Source organism: Etheostoma spectabile, chromosome 8, assembly GCF_008692095.1.
Source record: "Etheostoma spectabile isolate EspeVRDwgs_2016 chromosome 8, UIUC_Espe_1.0, whole genome shotgun sequence".
Lineage (NCBI taxonomy): Eukaryota > Metazoa > Chordata > Actinopteri > Perciformes > Percidae > Etheostoma > Etheostoma spectabile.
The window spans coordinates 32,446,200-32,459,935 of NC_045740.1; the positions used below are offsets into that span (position 1 = coordinate 32,446,200).

Genomic DNA, 13,736 nt, shown 5'->3' on the forward strand with positions numbered 1-13,736 from the left:
GATTATCACTACAGTCCCATTCCAGCCTGGTAACCCTTCCTACTTCAATCAGGGCCTGGCTACGCCCTGCAACTTAACACAACACACACAAATACACTAGATACACACAGCTTAACACAACACACGCAAATACACCAAATACACACAACTTAACAAAACACACGCAAATGCACTAAATACACACAGCTCACTTGACAAAACACGCTCAGCATTCAGCAAACACACTGCAAATACACACAACACAACCAAATACACACAACACAACCAAATACACAACACCAACCAAATAAACACAACAACCAAATGCACAACACAACCAAATACACACAACACAACCAAATACACACAACCAACCAAATGCATACAACCAACCCAATACACACAACCAACCAAATAAACACAACAACCAAATACACACAACACAACCAAATACACAAATGCGCTGCAAATACAGATACAATGCTAAAAGAAAAGCACGACAAACCCCGAAGAAATGCAACAGGTAAACGCTGCATCGGATTTACACAACGGACCGAGGTTATGTGAGAGAGAGCGGGTCGTTTGGTTGTCATAAAGTCTTCTACTTTTCAGTACCATACATGGCTTTAAACTCTTAGCTCTTGTAGAAGTCGGAAGCTAGAAGCTACGTAAACCTCTTGCTCTTTTGTGGAGAGCCTGAGTCCTGCCCTTCTTCTTCCGGTCCATGGGACCTATCTTTTGAAGAAATATGAACAGGAGTGAACGGGGAGAGGCCAATTCTTTTTCATCCTGTTTGAATTGAGCCACGGATTACACATATGATGTTGGTCAATTTAAAAGATCATTTTTAAGTCTCAGTTTATTGTTGAACTGTTGAAGTATAAGACTGTGAAAATACATAATTAGAAAGACTTCACACTTCAACGTGGCATTGATGACGTGCAGCTGAAGCTACGACGTCTCTGTGTATCGTACCGGGGACGGAACGTCACTCAGATGAGCAGAGGATCTCCCTCGCTCTTCTGCTTCTCTGCTGAAAACTCTTCGCTGGATAAAACCTTCCTCTGCAGCGCCGTGGAGGAAGGTCTGGCAAAGTGAGACTAACTGTGCAATAAAGATGTCATCATTCAAACAGCAAATATCTCAGAGAAACGGATCATGTGCAGTGATATAAAAATCAACAACGCCTGAGATCACAGCAAACAGACACCCCACTGTCAGCTTGGATATGGAGTGTAAATGCACTCAGTAAACTTGGTAAACAGATGCTCATTTCTGGTGGGAGAATGAAGTGGCCCTCAGCTCGTTAGTCCCTGACAATGGCACCTCTGTGCCAACACTGTGCAGCGCTGGCACACAGGAGCACTGAGAACTGACCCATTCACGCTCACATTCCCTCTCTGTCTTCCCTATTCACATGGCCTGGAAGAATCTGAAAAGAGACCCATCCCACCCCCAACACCCCACCCCCATTTGCTTTGCTCAGTAGCGCAAATTTCAATTTCAAAGCCCCCCCTGTCCTCCCGCCAAACATTATTTCTCTCTCTCTCACATAGTTTACCGATTTACATGTGAAAATCTGTTGGCTCCATACACGCTATAAGTATTGTTTTTTTAAATGGAGTCTGGTGGGTTTAGTGCTAGAGACCTCCGAGCTGGTTCTGGTTAAACAGAAAGGTCTCAAAGAGGTGTTAAAGGTCTGTCTCTGTAGGGACCCTTTCCATAATGTTGTCAGACACTTAGAATAATAATCTGAGTCTGTCAGCAGCAACAACACAACCTTCAGTGGACGGAATTGACCATGCACATTTGCCCCATAGGGTTCCATGGCAGCCCGGTCTGTGGGTGCCGGTTCAGAGTCAACGCTGGACCACTGTCAGAGATTGTTGTTCCCATCAGTCACTTACACACAAAAGCATAGATAAATAGGGTCCAGCTTGAAAACCCCGATATTACCCTTTTAATAAACACTACATATGAGTGAGTGAGTGAGTGAGTGAGTGAGTGAGTGAGTGAGTGAGTGGGTGGGTGAGTGAGTGAGTGAATGAGTGAGTGAGTGAGTGAGTGAGTGAGTGGGTGGGTGAGTGAGTGAGTGAGTGAGTGAGTGAGTGAGTGAGTGAGTGAGAACACAGCGTCTGTCTGTCTGCTGTTGGTGCTGCTGAGCAGGTAGTGGACAGTGTGAAAAAGCAAAATGAAGATGAAAAAAGGCTCAGAAGAGTGGGGGGGGGGGTGAAGAGCTGCTGATATTTCTCTGTGGGTTTGGTACTAAGAGTAACCATTTTCATATCACACATTAGCATTTTATCTAATACAGAAAAATAAATACTTTTTGTAGCAGCTTCAAACACAAATGTCTGAGAGGGATTAGAATCTGCAGGTAATTAGAGCTAGCAATATACCCTTGTTAATTATTATATTATTAATTTTACAACAGGAACAGTTCAACACTCTCTAATTAATGTAAAAACAAATAGGCATTCCTGAGACAAGCCTACAACATACCAGGAACGAGTTCGTATTAAGGTATTGCTACTTTTGCAAAACAAATGTCAGGTTTTAACCTGGAAATGTGGTGCGTGGATCCAGATCATCTCTATGTAACAGGATGCTGAGCTGTTGCAGTTTGAGGAAAATGTTGCTGAAGTAAGTAAAATCTGCTGACAAGGATCCAAATCAAATTGCAGTGCTGTTGATTACGCTTTTGCATATTTAGATAAAAGACAAGTCAGGGTATCCAGTTTGAGTTTTCTTTATGATGAATTTGTGGGAGGGATTTAAGGGAAATTTTCGAGTAGATTAATTCATCACTGTTGGAGGAGGAGATCCCCCTTCCCAAAAACACACACACACACACCACACACACACACAACAACAACACAAACACACACACACAACAAAACCACACACACACAACACCACAACACACACACACACACACACACCAGGGCCCCTGCGTCTCTTTCTTGGAGACATATGAGCTCATTCCCAGAGTGAGGGGCGTGTTGAACATCATTCATGGCACACAGACGACCCGGAGCACGCTGGTCCTTTGGATCAGGGCCCGCTGAGCTGTGACTAACCAAATGTGAATTGATCTTCAAACTTGTTTGGATGCAGTACGACAGCTGAAAGTGAAGAAACAACGACCAAGTGTGAAAGGCTTTTTAATTTAAACTCTAAACTTAATGTCTCATATTGTGTATACATGGCTGAGAATTATACCAACGTAATGTATTTCAGCCTTTCGGTGTTTCCAGACAAAAGGACACATCGTTGGTCCAACTAGGGCAGTGCCCAAAGCCAACCTGTTGGAAATGGGCCAACTGCTTGGCCTCCTGAGCCATTGTCCCCCTAAATAATGTACAGAAGGCCCCCAAAGCCGCACAGACGTATAGGCCTACTACAATGTAGACTTCTACTTCAGAGGAAAACACCGGAGGCTCCTACTAAATGTATCTGACAAATGTTACTGGTTACATTGAAGATTCAGATTTAGACAAAATATCACAATTAAAATAAGCATTATTCATTAAACTATCCAGCATTATTGGAGTTGAACTCTCCACTTTGAACAGGTGTTAAGTTTCTGTCTCCCCCATGAGAAATTATAAGTAACGACAACAAAACCACACGACACAAGCCTTCCGTTACCGAGCACCGCCACTACGCCCCCTCCACACACTTATTAGTAACCAAGGAGGACATGGATTATTACAAAAACATGATGGACTCTTCAGAAGAGGTCATTATCTTCACTCGAGGCCACGATCTTCTGAACATAGTCTGAGAGATCCCTTTGGTAATGGCTTGAATGGAACGGACGTTATTATATTAAAAAGTACAAGTGTAAAGTAGATCTGATGAATAGTTATCGAGATATTTAAGACAACCGGAACTCACACACACACACACACACACACACACACACACACACACACACACACACACACACACACACCACCTTTTTCAGGTACAGAGATGTTTAAATGGAGCAGACACACATGCTACATGTTTAAGGCAGTGTTTATTTTTAGGCTACCAACTACTACAGAACATGAATACCTACACTTTACCAATTAAAACTTCTTTGCACACTTTGCTAACCCTAACCTCACTTTTAGATTTTTACGTAGATGAAACAAGAACGTCATCTCACAAACATTTGGAGACATTGGGGGGGTACAAGACAATACACACACACACACACACACACACACACACACACACACACACACACACACACACACACACACACAGCACATGACTTGCTGTGGGCTGTAAAGTATGCTGCTGTGTTGAGGAGGTCTGAGGAATGCAGGAAGGACCTGAGTGGTATCACTTTGCAGGAACTGATCTGACAGTCCTTGTTGGGACACTCCTACACAGGTCCAGTATGCTAACATCTCCTCTCTCTCTCTCTCTCGCTCTCGCTCTCTCTCTCTCTCTCTTGCTGTTTCTATAAACATGGAGACATGAATGATGAAAACAAACCCTGCTGTCATAGAGTAGGAGCTCATTTCTGCATTAATCTAAGAATCAACATGCCTATAGATCAGCCTATGAAACAGTATAGGCACAATTGATGTTGCTCCTGACAGTGCTGTGCCTGGAATTAAGCGCACCTCGGAAACTTGAGCTGCACTGTTAAAGCAACTGCGCAACCTGGGGTCTATTGGATGGAGCGATGTCGATGGAGCAGACACATAATCAGCTTGTTAGGAGCTGCTTTTTCCAAATTCGGAACGTTTCTAAACGTTAAGATGGTGACTTATAATGAGTTGAGAGATTATTAAGCGTTTGTCTCGCGAGATTAGATTATGTAATAGTTTGTTCCCCTGTCTTAACAAGAGGAGTTTGCGCGTCTGCAGGTTGTGCAAAATTCGCAGCACGCTGCCACTCGCACTCGCAGGAGGAACACATTACACCATTCTCAAAAGTTTGCACTGGCTGCCTGATTTTACAGGATGCTCTACAAAATCCTGGTACTGACTTTAGACTCTCCCATGGACAGGCACCAGACTACATTAAGAAACTCATTCAGGCTTATGTTTCCCATAGGAAACTCCGGTCGTCCAATTTGAACTTGTGATGTTCCTCGGACCCATTTTAAGACCGAGGAGACAGATCTTTAAAGCTGTGGCGCCTCGCCTCTGGAAAGCTACCTTGTACCATTCGTTCTCTGTTTGTATAGACACTTTTAGGAAAAACTAAAGACCCACTTTTTAAACTTGTTTTTTAGTTAAGTTTACTGGTTTACTGTTTTCTATGTTGTTTAATTTATTTTTCTTTATAAACTGTTGCAGCACTTGTGACCCGGTCTGTGAAAAGTGCTATAGAAATAAAGTTTACTTACTTACTTACTTACAACATGAGTAGTATCCCCGCATAAAAAGATAAGAACTATTGAATATTGCACTAAATGCCTGCTATAGCAGGAATTGTTTTGTCTATGTAAATTATAGAGTGTGGTCTAGACCTGCTCTATCTGTAAAGTGTCTTAAAATAAGATTTGTTAGGATTTGATACTATAAATAAAATTGAATTAAATTAAAAAACAATCTCAACCCTCTGAGAACAAACACGGGCGAGTCTGAGCGATGTTTGACAACATTCATACTCAAAAAGCTATATTACAAAATTTCATTTTAGACATTTATTTACTATTTTATTCATATGTTGCACTAATTGTGTGAACCCAAGACTTTTCAAGAACCAAAATAAAAATTAAAAACAAAAATTCAAAAGTAAACATTTTCAGCTTTATGATCTATTTACACATGGCTCTGGGGCCCATTTGGGCCTCACTAGACAGAAAGCTGAGTTTGTTATGAACGTTTTGATGGGGATCTGGTTATATGCAAATATCCTTAAAATGGGAATTTAAAAAGAAATGTCAAAATGCCCTTGAACCTAAGAAGGTTATTCTAAATGTACTACTATCAGATAACGTTGAGCATGGAAGTTCATTCTTGACTTTTGAGACAGAATGTGATACAAAACTAACTAAACCCCCCTAATCCTGTGTGAATCCACTTACTAGCGTTCAACATCATGGTCTTCAACAGTGGATGGAGTTTGCTCACTGGTCGTCCCAGACATGGAACATAGTGTTAGGTCATGCAGAGCGCTGAAGTTGTGTTTGCATCATCTGATTACCACTCGCTGTTCCAGACACTCTGTGTGGAAGGCTTCCCACAACTGATGTTTGAAGTAGTGAAGTAGTGGTTGGGGATAAAACTGAGGTACCGGCCTGTGCGAAGGGGGTTTCTGTACACTGTGATCTTTATCCTACCATCAGCCCTCACATGCCTTTTTGTGGCTTTGTAATGATCCAACTTGTGGCCTACACTTTGATCTGTACACAAGGGTGAGAAATGTTCATGTGTCGTCTGTGTTACTATGCTAACTACAACCGTCTTACCTGGGCGATCCTCTTTGTGTGAAATCAGTTCGAAGCGCGTGTGTTGAGCAGTTAGCATGGCTGTAAAATGTTGGTTTCTTGAACTTGGCAACTATCATGTTGTTCCTAAACAATGTACATATATTAACAGTTTTTATTAACAGTGGGCACAACTGAAGCACCATGTGCAAACCTCTAACTACAATCTGACTTCCAACAGTCACCTGAACGCACCATGAACTCTAACTGCAGTCTGACTACCAACAGTCACCTGAACGCACCATAAACTCTAACTACAGTCTGACTACCAACAGTTGCTACCAACTGCTGCTGTGTGGACTGGAGTTAGAGTCTGGTCTACATGAACTGCTGCTGTGTAGTAAACTAAAGTTATGTATGAGTGGCCCTATTCAATTCACTGTACAACACCTTCTTTAAAATGTCGGTGGTGTGTGGCGCGTGTGCGTGTGTGGTGTGTGGTGTGTGTCCACACACAGTGCTTTACAGAGACTAACACAATGCAGAGTGAGACGAGAAACAATCGTATTGCACAATAATATTTGAAGTGCAGACGGTACGTAGACATACCTGTCTAAACAGGTACGTCTTTATCTGATTTTTGAAAGAATCCAGAGAAACGGAGAAGCAGACCCTGAGGGAGGAGACAGATTCATTCATTCCCCCCAGATCTTGGCGGGTGCGTGGAGCTGACGGCACATTTAACATGCCAACCCAGAGAGCGAGCTGACCAGTGCGGGGGGAGTAGCCCAGCCACAGACAGATGCTCTGTCCAGAGTACCAGGGGAAACTAATCCTACGTGCACCAGGGAGCCAGGGAAGAGACTCAGTCCCGGGGTAATGTGAGATCATCTATGTCAACTAGAGAGAAGCCCTGCAGCAGCATTCTCAACTGACTGAAGACGAGCCAAATCCTAAGTGGGGAGAAAAGTGTGCTACAGGAGTCAATGGGAGATGAGATGAAGGCGTGTATAGCACCCAAGTTTGGCAGTAGATCTCAGTTTTTGGTTATAAATAAGTTGATAGTTGATAGTTATAAATAAGACGTAATAAGCTTTACTTTGTATCAAATTAGACCAAAACAAAGAAATAATGTGGCCTTTATTGGACTGAAAACAACACAGTAGACACCTAAATGATGCTGTATTTAGAAACTGCATGAATTTCCATATTAAACCCTAATTATACTTAGACCTGTACCATCTGCATCCACCACCGTAACGTAGCTATGAAAGCTACCGGGACGTTGCATCTAGATTCCCAGGTACACCCTATTATTATAGTGTAGAGTTTCTAAAATAAAACACAAGAATACTAAAACATGAGTATCTGTGAGTTCTCACAGCATTGCTTAAATCAGTTAATGCTTATTCATTGCAAAATATATTAAAGTGTATTGAAATATGTTAAAATCACAATAATATTGGTGGTGACATAAGTATGGTGATGATATAGTACCGTGAGGCCTGTGGTGACTCCCCCCCAATAGGAGACATCACTGGGACATATATAAACATCTATACTAATAATAATACTACTAATAATGCTGTCTACTACTGACCCTCCCAGTGTTGTCAACTTAGTGACTTCTCTCTAGGTTCAGTGATTTTTCAGACCCTCTTAGCAACGTTATTTCTAAAAAGCGATATATATACAGTATATATTGTAATTCATAATTCATATATCTTTTCACCCTTCCCCCTCCTCTTGACCGTGCACACAATTTGCGTTTCCTATAATGGCGAATGAATGTCCCGCCCTGCTCTGCCTTACCTGTCTTGATTGGTTTACCCTGCTTTTCTTACACCTGACCAATCCCACTCCTCCTGCCTCAGCCTAACCAATCCAAACAAGAAGGCAACGAGTACTAGCCAATCAGAGGCAGATTAGGGTGGGATATTCTTTCCCCATCCTAGGAAAAGCAAATTTGTGCCACTAAGCTTTATGCAAGAGTAGTATGAGGTATCAATATGTAAATGAGCAACCTTTAGCAATTTTGGAGCTACTTCATTGAGTTGGCAACACTGGACCCTCGTTACAGTTCCATATGTCAGGGGCAGGTCACGCTAAAGAGGCATGTTTCCTGCTCACATTGTTTCATTTGAATAGGATTAGAGGCCTGAAGAGGTACAAGTCAGAAAGAAAAGCAACAGAGGTCTTTTCTTTTTCTTTTTCGCTTGTTGCATGTATTCATACATTATTACAGACGGTCAGTTCTGCAGTGGGCCGCCGTGGGAGTGACAGGCGTGGTCACTCGGGAGGTTTGACACAACGGAAAGGCTCACAAAAGATTCACTCATTCAGTCTGTTGACCTGAATATTTCCTCATTACACAACACACACACACACACACACACACACACACACACACACACACACACACACACCACACACACAACACACACACACACAGTTTAGAGGTGCAGTGGAACTACAAAAGGCACTTGTGTATATCTGCACTGCACTGAAACAGTTTTTGCCCACTCTCTTAGTCTGTATCACACAGCACACACACACCCCACACCAAACAAACACCACCCACACACACACACACACAACACACACACACAAACACACAACATAACCACCGTTTTGCAAAGCTTGATACTACACAGGTCTGTGTGTGTTGTCTGATTGGACAGGAGAATTGCATTGTCTTTTAGTGTGGGATGCAGTGTGTACCATTTGAAATCTTCACCTGCGAGAACCTTCCATCTGTCTATTGAGTGTTACGTTGTATCTTCCTGCTGTTTCCTCAGATGACGCCCGTCTGTTCGCCTTCGTCCGGATCACGATGGGAGACCCCATGAGCAAACGAGCCAAGTTCACTCTCACACTGGATCGGTGAGAACATCAGAGGGCTGCAGCGCGCCAAGATCAGCACCGACAAGGCGCTGGTTAAAGACAGTCTGCAGGTCAGAGACTGGTTGGTGTTGCTGTGGAGAAAGTAGCAATTAAAGTAATGGTTGTTTAATGAGAGTAAAAAAGAGTGAAGCTGTAATGGTTCTTTGGGGGGTGGTTGCAGAGGCAACACGGTGTGCCACACACAGTAGGGTTTTCAAAAACAGCCATCTGAACTCAAGGTAACATGAAGGTAGAGCATATAAGCAAACAACATAGAGTTAAAATATATATTTGAAATAGCTGTGGTCCGTACAGTCAAACCTCTCGATTTGGAACGCGTGGGACTGCGGCTGAAATGCAAAGTTAAACTTATAATAAGTGACATTGGAGTAGACTGATAACCATATTATGAAAGATACAGGCAACGCAAATTTGTGTTACATGAACGGAGCGTGTGTGCGGTGTGCGTGGTGCGTGTGTGTGTGTGGCCCCCTCTCCCCTTTTTTGTGCTGATCGCTGACTCAACCCAGATCCGAATCGTGAGCGTGCTATCCGTTGCACCCCCATGAACTGTGAGCAAAGAGAAGTTGAGTAAATATACTGTAAACATTATGCAGTATATGTTCTTAATATTCACATATGTTAAAAGTAGGAGATGTGAAAGAGGCCACTCACGGGGACCAGAAGAGACCTTAGGGAGAGGAAATATCATCAGTTAGAAACAATGAATGCTAATGTTGCTGTGTGTCTGCTGCATTGTAAACAGACAGTCAACTTAATAAAGTTAAAGTTATTTTGGTGGTAACAGTTTGGCCCCTTCCTAAAAATAGACAGAACGTGCATCTTTAAAGGTACTCCGTGGAGTACTGCTTCATAGTTATATTAGTGATCATAAAATCCATTTTGCTCCATTTCCTTTTTATTTTAACATGTTAAGCAATGCTGATACCCTCGTCTTGAATTTTATTTTTAAAGAGTTGTAGATATCAAAAAGATCAATTATTAATATTATCAAACTAAGAGTGACAAGTTAGCAAGCGTACTAGTTGCACGGTCTTTCCTCTCTTCAATAACCCGTTCTTGAATAAAATGATGTAAAATCCTGATAAAAACAATTCCTGGCTTATTATTAAACCGCTCCGTGCAGAGGAAAGTGAAATGATCTCAGAGAGCGTTAGCGAGCGTGTATCCCGTAGCTTCACTAGCCCTGTGAGCTGTCCCCTTCGAGGACTACATACTGGAGTTTGGGACAGGGTTTTTAGAAACTATTTCTTACGAAAAGTAATACACTGTAATTGTGTGTAGTCACGTATTGTTTCTACATGCCCCACATTGAATGCCGCTGTCTAAGAGCACAAGGATACGTAGAAGATCATATAAATGTTGTGGATAGGTTTTGGTACAATATGATAGGAACCTCTGTAGCACTCTGGGCTGTGATGGACCTTGAGTAGGGGTCGGGTTGTGTCTTCAGCAGGTGCAGCCAGTATTTAAGCTGTACTGAAAGTAATGAACGTTGAACGATTTCCAGTCAGATTCATGCAGGCTCGGACTCAACTAACTAACTATAACTTTGTCATACTTCATAAAGGAAACGTGTCTCCAAGCTACGGAAAGTATTCTTTTGCTATCTGTGGAAAAACATTACCCAGCCGTGATTAGTTGGCTTCTTCCATTCTGCAACTAATGAAAAGTAACTTTTGGTTTTCTGAACGGTTTGTCTCTGCAGAACTTTGCCAAGGAGTTCATGTTTAGTGACCCGAGGGAACTGGACGCAGACAACATCCGCACAGAGCTGAAGAAGGCTGGGGGAGCCAACTGACGCTCAGGCCGAGTAGAGAAGTGCCATGGTTCACTGGAGGGGGGGGGGGGGTCAGGGTAGGGTTGGGGGGGGGGGGGGGGGGGTGGTCAGGGTAGGGTTGGGTGGGATTACAGTGGGGCGGGGGGATGGGGCAGGGCAGCTACCTTGGGGAAAGGGCGGGCGGGGAGGAGAGGGGCTTAACGAAAGGGAAAATGCACTCCTGATCAATGCAGAGGTGCACCAGGCACGCTGGTAGCGCTCGTTTAAGTCTGAAATAATAACAGATCACCCTATAATGGCTTATTATTAACAGTACATTCTCTTTTTTCCATAGTTTAACAGCTTATTAAAAAAACAGAAACACATCATTACTGAGCGTACAGATGCTGTTGATATGATAACGTCTGCATTAGGGCGCTTATTCTCCATTTTAACAGTGTATGTGTGAGCTGCATTGGTTACATATTTGCTTGCATCGGTTTGTGTTTCTGGAAGATTAAAAATTACTTTGCCAGTACGTCTGCAGGCATATCAGGGCCCAGTTGCCCCTGGACACACTGAACCTCTTCCTCTAGACCTTCAGATTTGCACACTTAAAGATACCTTAGATGTAGACGAGATTGATACCATGTTCTCGTCTTTACGTTAAATTATAGCTGGTGATTAGCAGCTTTTTAGCTTAGCACAAAGAAACAGCTGACCTTCTAATTTACTTACAAGAAACAACAAATAAGCACATTTCCCAAAATGTCAAACTGTTCCTTTAAGGGCTGGCTCTGGTCCAAGACGGACGCCGACAGGGAAGTTGATGCGGAGTGTTACGCCTCAAACCAACACTCACACAATATGCAAGCTCACCACCATGCACACACACAATAAAAAGAAAGGATATAAGCGCTCTTAAAGATTACGGACTCTCCCCTCCTAGCCTCTGCCCTCCCTCAGTCAGCTCATAGTTGGTTCTACTGAACTGTGCATCGAATCTCACAATCATCTCGTCTAAGAGGCTGGGAGAATAATGGAAGGGTTTCCACTTCAAATTAGCATATGGTGTGAATGGATCATGTTGTAAGAATGACTTCATGACGGGGATAGACATTTAAAAATGTGTTTGACAACTCTAGTCATAAACTGTACCTCCAGGAGGAAAGATCTCCGTTTTCTAACAATCTCCTTGGTGATGGTGAGTCCTGCTGCCTCTCATCTCAGGGACAGCTGTGTTTGGATTACATCACATCCTGAGACAGACTGTAATTCATCCCGTCTTCATACTTCATACTAGTCCAAAGGGGTCATTTTTACATTCTAACTTTCCCTTTCCAGCTTTTGTTGGACATGATCAATGTTAGCAGTTTCCAGAGCTGGGGCCTGACTTGTAGAGGAGAACGTGGTGAGACTCTTGGTCTTACGGGAGGGTTTCTGACTGTATATTATGTCGTGGTAATACAGAGAAACTAATATATGGACCGCTCGGCAGCCTTAGTATAGTCAAGCGCTGAATGTTTCTCAAAGGATTCAGAGAGTTGAGATCTTTTCCTCTGGTGTTTCATCTCATGATCTACCACTTTAGGTATCACAGCCTACTGTAACCTACTGTGTTTGACTGCCTTAGCCTCCAGGGAGAGAGGGGCTCATGGGAGCTGTGAACACTACGCTGTGATTGGCTATCGTCCTTACTTGGGGGGCGGGACTTTGATCTGCAAAGGCTCATCACCAGTGGGCTGGGCTCATCCTCCCGACTCAGGAGGAGCCATTTCTCGGTCGTAGCATCTCTGTTATTTGGTTTCAAACCCTCTCTCCCCCCCCACCCGCAAAAAAATGGATGTGTTTCTGTTACCTTTTTGTTTTGAGATGATTTTTTCTCTGAATAGTTTTCCTTTTGATTTTATTTTTAAGAGCATTGTTTCTTGGTATTGGCAGGAGAGATTTTCAAAAAATGATGCAAAAAAAAGAAAAGAACAAAAACTGAGTGGGCACAAGATCAGTCATTTCCAAATAAAATTGATGTTTTTTCCAAACTTGCTTCTCAAAGTGTCTTTGTGTGTCTCTAAAACGTACAATACCCGGAATACTAAGTCTTTTGTGAGGGTTGTGTCCATGCTAGTTGTCAGTTAGCTTAGACCCTGAAAAATAATGTGGTAATCAGTAATTTATACTTTATTAATCCCGCAAGGGAAATACAATGTCTTCACCCTGTTGTAAGACACACATCACAAACAGGCTGATTACCAACCCGCTCTGTACCTCGATGGAAGTTGGGGGTTTGGTGCCTTGCTCATGTGCACCTTGGCAGTGCCCAGGGGTTGAACTGACACCTCTCCCGCTACCATAGCCGGTGGCCTGATGCATTGTGGGTAATGCAAATGCCTGGTTTTGACAAAGAAGAAGAATGTGTGGAATTAAAAAAGACATATCTGGATTGAAAATGTGCATCAGAAGTGTGACGCTGTTCTGGGACTGGAACTCCAACCCCTCATGGAAGATCCCTCACCGTGCCATGAGGTGGCCGACACACACACACACACACACACACACACACACACACACACACACACACACACACACACACAGAGAAACCATACTCACTTGTATTGTTGTGAATCTTTTTCTCACCAATAGAAGATGGAGTAATGGGAGCATTTTGGCACTTGGGGACCAGGTCCAACATAGCAACCGTTCTGGGAGCTTAGGGGA

At 42.9% G+C, this 13,736-nt stretch overlaps 1 long non-coding RNA gene across 1 annotated transcript in view; it reads right to left on the reverse strand.

Annotated features, from left to right (window-relative positions):
• Positions 1–11,754: 11,754 nt before the first annotated feature.
• Positions 11,755–13,736, reverse strand: part of LOC116693502 (uncharacterized) — a 6,080-nt gene continuing 4,098 nt past the window's right edge. The window contains exons 2-3 of the long non-coding RNA XR_004332938.1: positions 12,757–12,763; positions 11,755–11,866 (exon numbers count right to left, since the gene is read on the reverse strand). This is a non-coding gene — a long non-coding RNA (uncharacterized LOC116693502). The remainder of the gene's footprint in view (positions 11,867–12,756; positions 12,764–13,736) is intronic.